At 39.4% G+C, this 5,521-nt stretch overlaps 1 pseudogene; it reads left to right on the plus strand.

The window, feature by feature from the left end:
• The window catches only part of LOC103397125 (U5 small nuclear ribonucleoprotein 200 kDa helicase-like), an 11,440-nt pseudogene extending 6,429 nt beyond the window's left edge, over positions 1 to 5,011 (plus strand).
• The last annotated feature ends 510 nt before the right edge of the window (positions 5,012 to 5,521 follow it).

Consider the following 5,521-nt stretch of genomic DNA (forward strand, 5'->3'; position numbering starts at 1 on the left):
GGGTGCCCAAATTTATGCACCTGCCTACTTTTGTTTAAGTAATTATTGCACACCTTCTGTAAATCCTATAAACTTCATTTCACTTCTTAAATATCACTGTGTTTGTTTGCTATATGATATATTTAATTGAAATTGCTGTTCCGAACAACCAATGATCCATAAAGGAAAATCTTGAAAATGATCAGGGCTGCCCAAACTTTTTCATACCACTGTATATGGATGCAGTGAAGGAGGACATGCAGATGGTTAGAGTCAGAGTAGAAGATGCATGGAACAGGGAGAGATGGAAAACAGTGATTCGCTGTGGCAACCCCTGAAAAAGGGACAAGCCGAACGAAAAAGTTTTCTGAAGATGTTATAATCATTATTGTTGGCTTCACAATTGTAATTTAATGCAGTGCTTCCCAAAGATTCTGACCTTGTGTTTGTGTTGTTGTTCCAGGCCATCAGACTGATCCAGGCATGTGTAGATGTTCTGTCCAGTAACGATTGGCTCAGTCCTGCTCTGGCAGCCATGGAGCTAGCTCAGATGGTCACTCAGGCCATGTGGTCCAAGGACTCTTACCTCAAACAGTTTCCATTCTTTACCTTGGTGCACATCAAACGCTGCACTGAGAAGGTCAGTCTGTGTTTTCATCCTAATCCTAAAATCTCACTCTGTTTACTTTTGGTTCACCCCAAGGCTAATCTTAATTTGTGCTCTTCTCTTTCAGGGAGTGGAGAGCATCTTTGACATAATGGAGATGGAGGATGAAGACAGAAGTGCTCTGCTGCAACTCTCAGATGCTTAGATTGCCGACGTTGCTCGGTTCTGGAACCGCTATCCCAACATCGAGCTGTTGTACGAAGTGGCAGAAAAGGACAACATTAAAAGGTTCTGAACGTTTTCTCTGTCAAGTGATTAAACAGATTACTGGCATTTCTAAGTTAAGTTACTGATGTTTTCATGTGTGTGTTCAGTGGGAGTCCAGTTCTGGTTCAGGTTCAGTTGGAGAGAGAGGAAGAGGTCACTGGACCTGTCTTCGCTCCACTCTTCACTCAGGTAAATTTTTCCATGTGCCTTTTATTCACAAGAATGATGCTTCCACCGTTTAGACCATTAGCTGTAACCATGAGCTCTCACATGTCTACAATGGGTACGGAAAGTATTCAGACCCCCTTAAATTTTTCACTCTGTTATATTGCAGCCATTTGCTAAAATCATTTAAGTTCAGTGTTTTTCCTCATTAATGTACACACAGCACCCCATTTTTTACAGAAAACACAGAATTGGTGACATTTTTGCAAATGTATTAAAAAGGAAAAACTGAAATATCACGTGGTCGTAAGTATTCAGACCCTTTGCTCAGTATTTAGTAGAAGCACCCTTTGGAGCTAATACAGCCATTTTGGGAATGATGCAACAAGTTTTTTACACCTGGATTTGGGGATCCTTGCAGATCCTCTCCGTTTCTGTCAGGTGGATGGTGAACATTGGTGGACAGCCATTTTCAGGTCTCTCCAGAGATGCTCAATTGGGTTTAAGTCAGGAACAGTCACGGAGTTGTTATGAAGCCACTCCTTGGTTATTTTAGCTGTGTGCTTAGGGTCATTGTCTTGTTGGAAGTTGAACCGTCGGCCCAGTCTGAGGTCCTGAGCACTCTGGAGAAGGTTTTCATCCAGGATATCCCTGTACTTGGCCGCATTCATCTTTCCTTCAATTGCAACTGGTCATCCTGTCCCTGCAGCTGATGATGCCCCCCCACCATGCTTCACTGTTGGGACTGTACAGGTGATGAGCAGTGCCTGGTTTTCTCCACACATACCGCTTAGAATTAAGGCCAAAAAGTTGTATCTTGGTCTCATGAGACCAGAGAATCTTATTTCTCACTATCTTGGAGTCCTTCAGGTGGTTTTTTTTTTTTTTTAGAAAACTCCATGAGGGCTTTCATGGGTCTTGCCTTGGGGGGGGGCTTCCGTTGGACTCTGCCATAAAGCCCAGACTGGTGGAGGGCTGCAGTGATGGTTGACTTTCTCCCATCTCCCGACTGCATCTCTGGAGCTCAGCCACAGTGATCTTTGGGTTTTTCTTTACCTCTCTCACCAAGGCTCTTCTCCCCCGATTGCTCAGTTTGGCCGGATGGCCAGCTCTAAGAAGGGTTCTGGTCGTCCCAAATGTCTTCCATTTAAGGTTTATGGAGGCCACTGTGCTTATAGGAACCTTAAGCGCAGCAGCAATTTTTTTTGTAACCTTGGCCAGATCTGTGCCTTGCCACAATTCTGTCTCTGAGCTCTTCAAGCATTTCCATTGACCTTATGATTCTCATTTGCTCTGACGTGTACTGTGAGCTGTAAAGTCCTATATAGACATAGATATATGGCTTTCCAAATCAAGTCCAATCAGTATATTTAAACACAATTGGACTCTAATGAAGGTGTAGAACCATCTCAAGGATGATCAGATGAAATGGACAGTACCTGAGTTAAATATGAGTGTCACAGCAAAGGGTCTGAATACTTGACCATGTGATATTTCAGTTTTTCTTTTTTAATAAATCTGCAAAAGTTTCAACAATTCTGTTTTTCTGTCAATATGGGGTGCTGTGTGTACATTAATGAGAAAAAAAACGAACTGAAATGATTTAAAACAAATGGCTGCAATATAACAGAGTGAAAACTTTAAGTGGGTCTGAATACTTTCCGTACCCACTGTATGTCAATAATTGTACTGCCACTGTTTTTTAATCTGTTCAGAAACGTGAGGAGGACTGGTGGGTTGTGATTGGAGACCCTAAATCTAACAGTCTCCATCAAGAGATTGACACTGCAGCAGAAAGCAAAGGTCAGTATTAATTTACAAAAAAAAAATGTTTTTTTTTGGCAGGGACCACATGCAAGACAGTCCAAGTGGGCACTGGACTGTCTTAAGAAATCGCAGCTGTGGGAAACACAACTTTCATTGAGTAAACCTTTTGTCTCCACCTACAGGTGAAGCTGGACTTTGTCGCCCCAGTGATGGGCATCCATAATTACACTCTGTACTTCATGAGCGATGCCTACATGGGCTGTGACCAGGAATACAAGTTCAGTGTAGATGTGAAAGAGGACAGCGACTATGAATCTGATTGATAAATGTCATGTGATCATCAAATCCTGTAGATATACTTCTCTCTTCCTGTTGGAACATTACCCTTTCTACACTCTCCTTTAAGTGTTTTTTTTTAATATTAAGTCCAGTCCAAAAGATTTAGAAAAGATCAGGACTGGAGTCAAGGTAGATACTTAGTCATTTTTCTTCCATAGAAAATAGGATAAAATGTATGATAATGTAAACATTGAACAGTAATCATGTTGCTGATAAAGATGAATAATCAGTAGATGAAGTAAATCCACAGAGTTGCTGACATGTACAGTGCAGCAACGGTGGAGTTACGTCTCAACAAATAAGTCATTGGTTATCACATTAATAATTTAAGATGGTTTAAGTTTTAAACTAGACTTGTTAGGCTGAAATGTCTTTAAGTGACAAACCTAAGGAGAAAACCCTGAAGAACAGACTGGACACCAAGTGGCCACTTCAAGGTAATGTTCATTACAACAACATAACAGTGGGAATTATTACTGCCCAGAAGAAAAATGAACAAAAAAATTTTTTTTTCTTGAATCTAGTTTATGGACTGGTCTTATTTTTTACATATGCTGTGATACTGTTTTTTGCAATAAAGAGAAAAAAAACGTTTTTTTTCTCTTATTTTTTTATTTTTTATTTCACTTTGCCGGTTCAGGTTTCTGCAAAAAGTTTGGAAAAAAAGAACTGCAAACAGCACTGACAAAAACATGTTATTGACTTAATTAAAGCGTCAGTAGGATAAGTTGGATTAATATTGGAATAAATCTTCAATATCTTATCATCTTTTTCAACAGGTAACTGGGATTTAAACAAGGCATGTAGTGGGGAAAACATCCGAACCACCAAGTTGACAGATGAGCATGTTATCATTCTTCTTTAAACTTCCATATGGCGATGTCTGCTTCATCACTGCATGTGGCCAGAAGTCCTGCCTCTTTTGGGTTCCAGGCAGCACAGTTGACATCCTGTCTGTGGGCTTTGGTTGCCTGAGCAACCATGGAGAAGATTGGCTGGTCGGGGTCCGATGACTCGTCCTCTTTAAAGACTTACTGTGTCATCTCCACATCCAGTTGCCAGGGCACCCAGTATTTTACACCTGAACAGATTACAGACTCACAATGACTGACAACATGTAGACAGTTTTTCTGTAGTACGTGAATCCAGCCAACTCTATTATTTAATGCTAGTTTTAAGTCATGGACCCTTTTAGACAATAAATCTAACCAGATTCAGAGCCTGTCTGTATTTCAAAAAATGGCTTTTAAAAGTCAGGCTGAGTCCATGAAGAGAAGTCATGCAAGTAAATACAAAGTCTAGTCAGATCAGAATTGTATGAATGATTGTCTCCAAGAGAAATTAAACTGTATATAAAGACAGTTTCGGAGACAATAAAAGTGTTTTAAGTGTATTTTTTTGTTTTGATTGTGGTCAAAATTGAGCAAAATTGAGCATAGTTAAAAATGTGGAAAAAGGCAAAAACAAAGACACTCCCACTAGGAGGAGTTTAGGGTTGTGCCTTCAGGGGGTAAACTGGAGCTGAGGTAGCCTAGCAACTAGCAATTAGATGTAGGCCTAAATAGTGGTATTAATTAGCACTATTTAGCATAGCATAGATAAGCATAACATAACTAGCTTAATTCATGCTAAGCTAAATAACAATGATGCTAAGCTAAATAGCATTAATGCTAAGCTGAATAGCATTAGGCTAAGTATTAGCATTAGCAAATCCTAATCAAGTTTTAATATAAATCAGCATAGCATGAGTTGGCTGAACTAAAGCTAAGCTAATTAGCATTACCCTGTATAATATTAGCATTAGCATTCAGAGTCTAGAGATTTGAGAATTAGCATATGTTAACATAGCAATACAAGCTAATTTAGCTCAGTTAGTGCTAAAACCAACAGATAATAACACGGCTGCTAAATAACTAATAAAAGATTATTAAACAACTAATCTGAATACAACACAGTAACATAACAATGGCTGGAATTAACAATGCACTACGATTAAAAGATGATGAAGACATGCAGGAATTTAAATCCAGGTTCGACCAAATTTTTGAACGCAATACAGGTCTTCAACCAACTCATACCCACTACAATCCATTATATAAAGACATATATAAAGAATTTTCTGCCTAAAATTGTACGAGACATGGTTGAGACTTCCTGCGTTGCACTGAAAACATGTAACTTACAAGATTTCCATGCACATGTAGAACATGCATGGGACAGACATTAAGCAAATAAACAAAAAGATAAGAATAAGCCTGTACAAGTTTTTGTCTCATTGCCAAGTAAAAGATGGTCTGATCTGGGAGCTAGGCCTCAGCAAAAAAAACAATGGCAACAGAATGATGAATCTGACTATGAGGAGGGTAATGACAAGTGCTATAATTGCGGTAGTAGAGG

The sequence above is a fragment of the Cynoglossus semilaevis genome, chromosome W (genome assembly GCF_000523025.1).
Source record: "Cynoglossus semilaevis isolate Cse_v1.0 chromosome W, Cse_v1.0, whole genome shotgun sequence".
Taxonomy (NCBI): Eukaryota; Metazoa; Chordata; class Actinopteri; order Pleuronectiformes; family Cynoglossidae; genus Cynoglossus; species Cynoglossus semilaevis.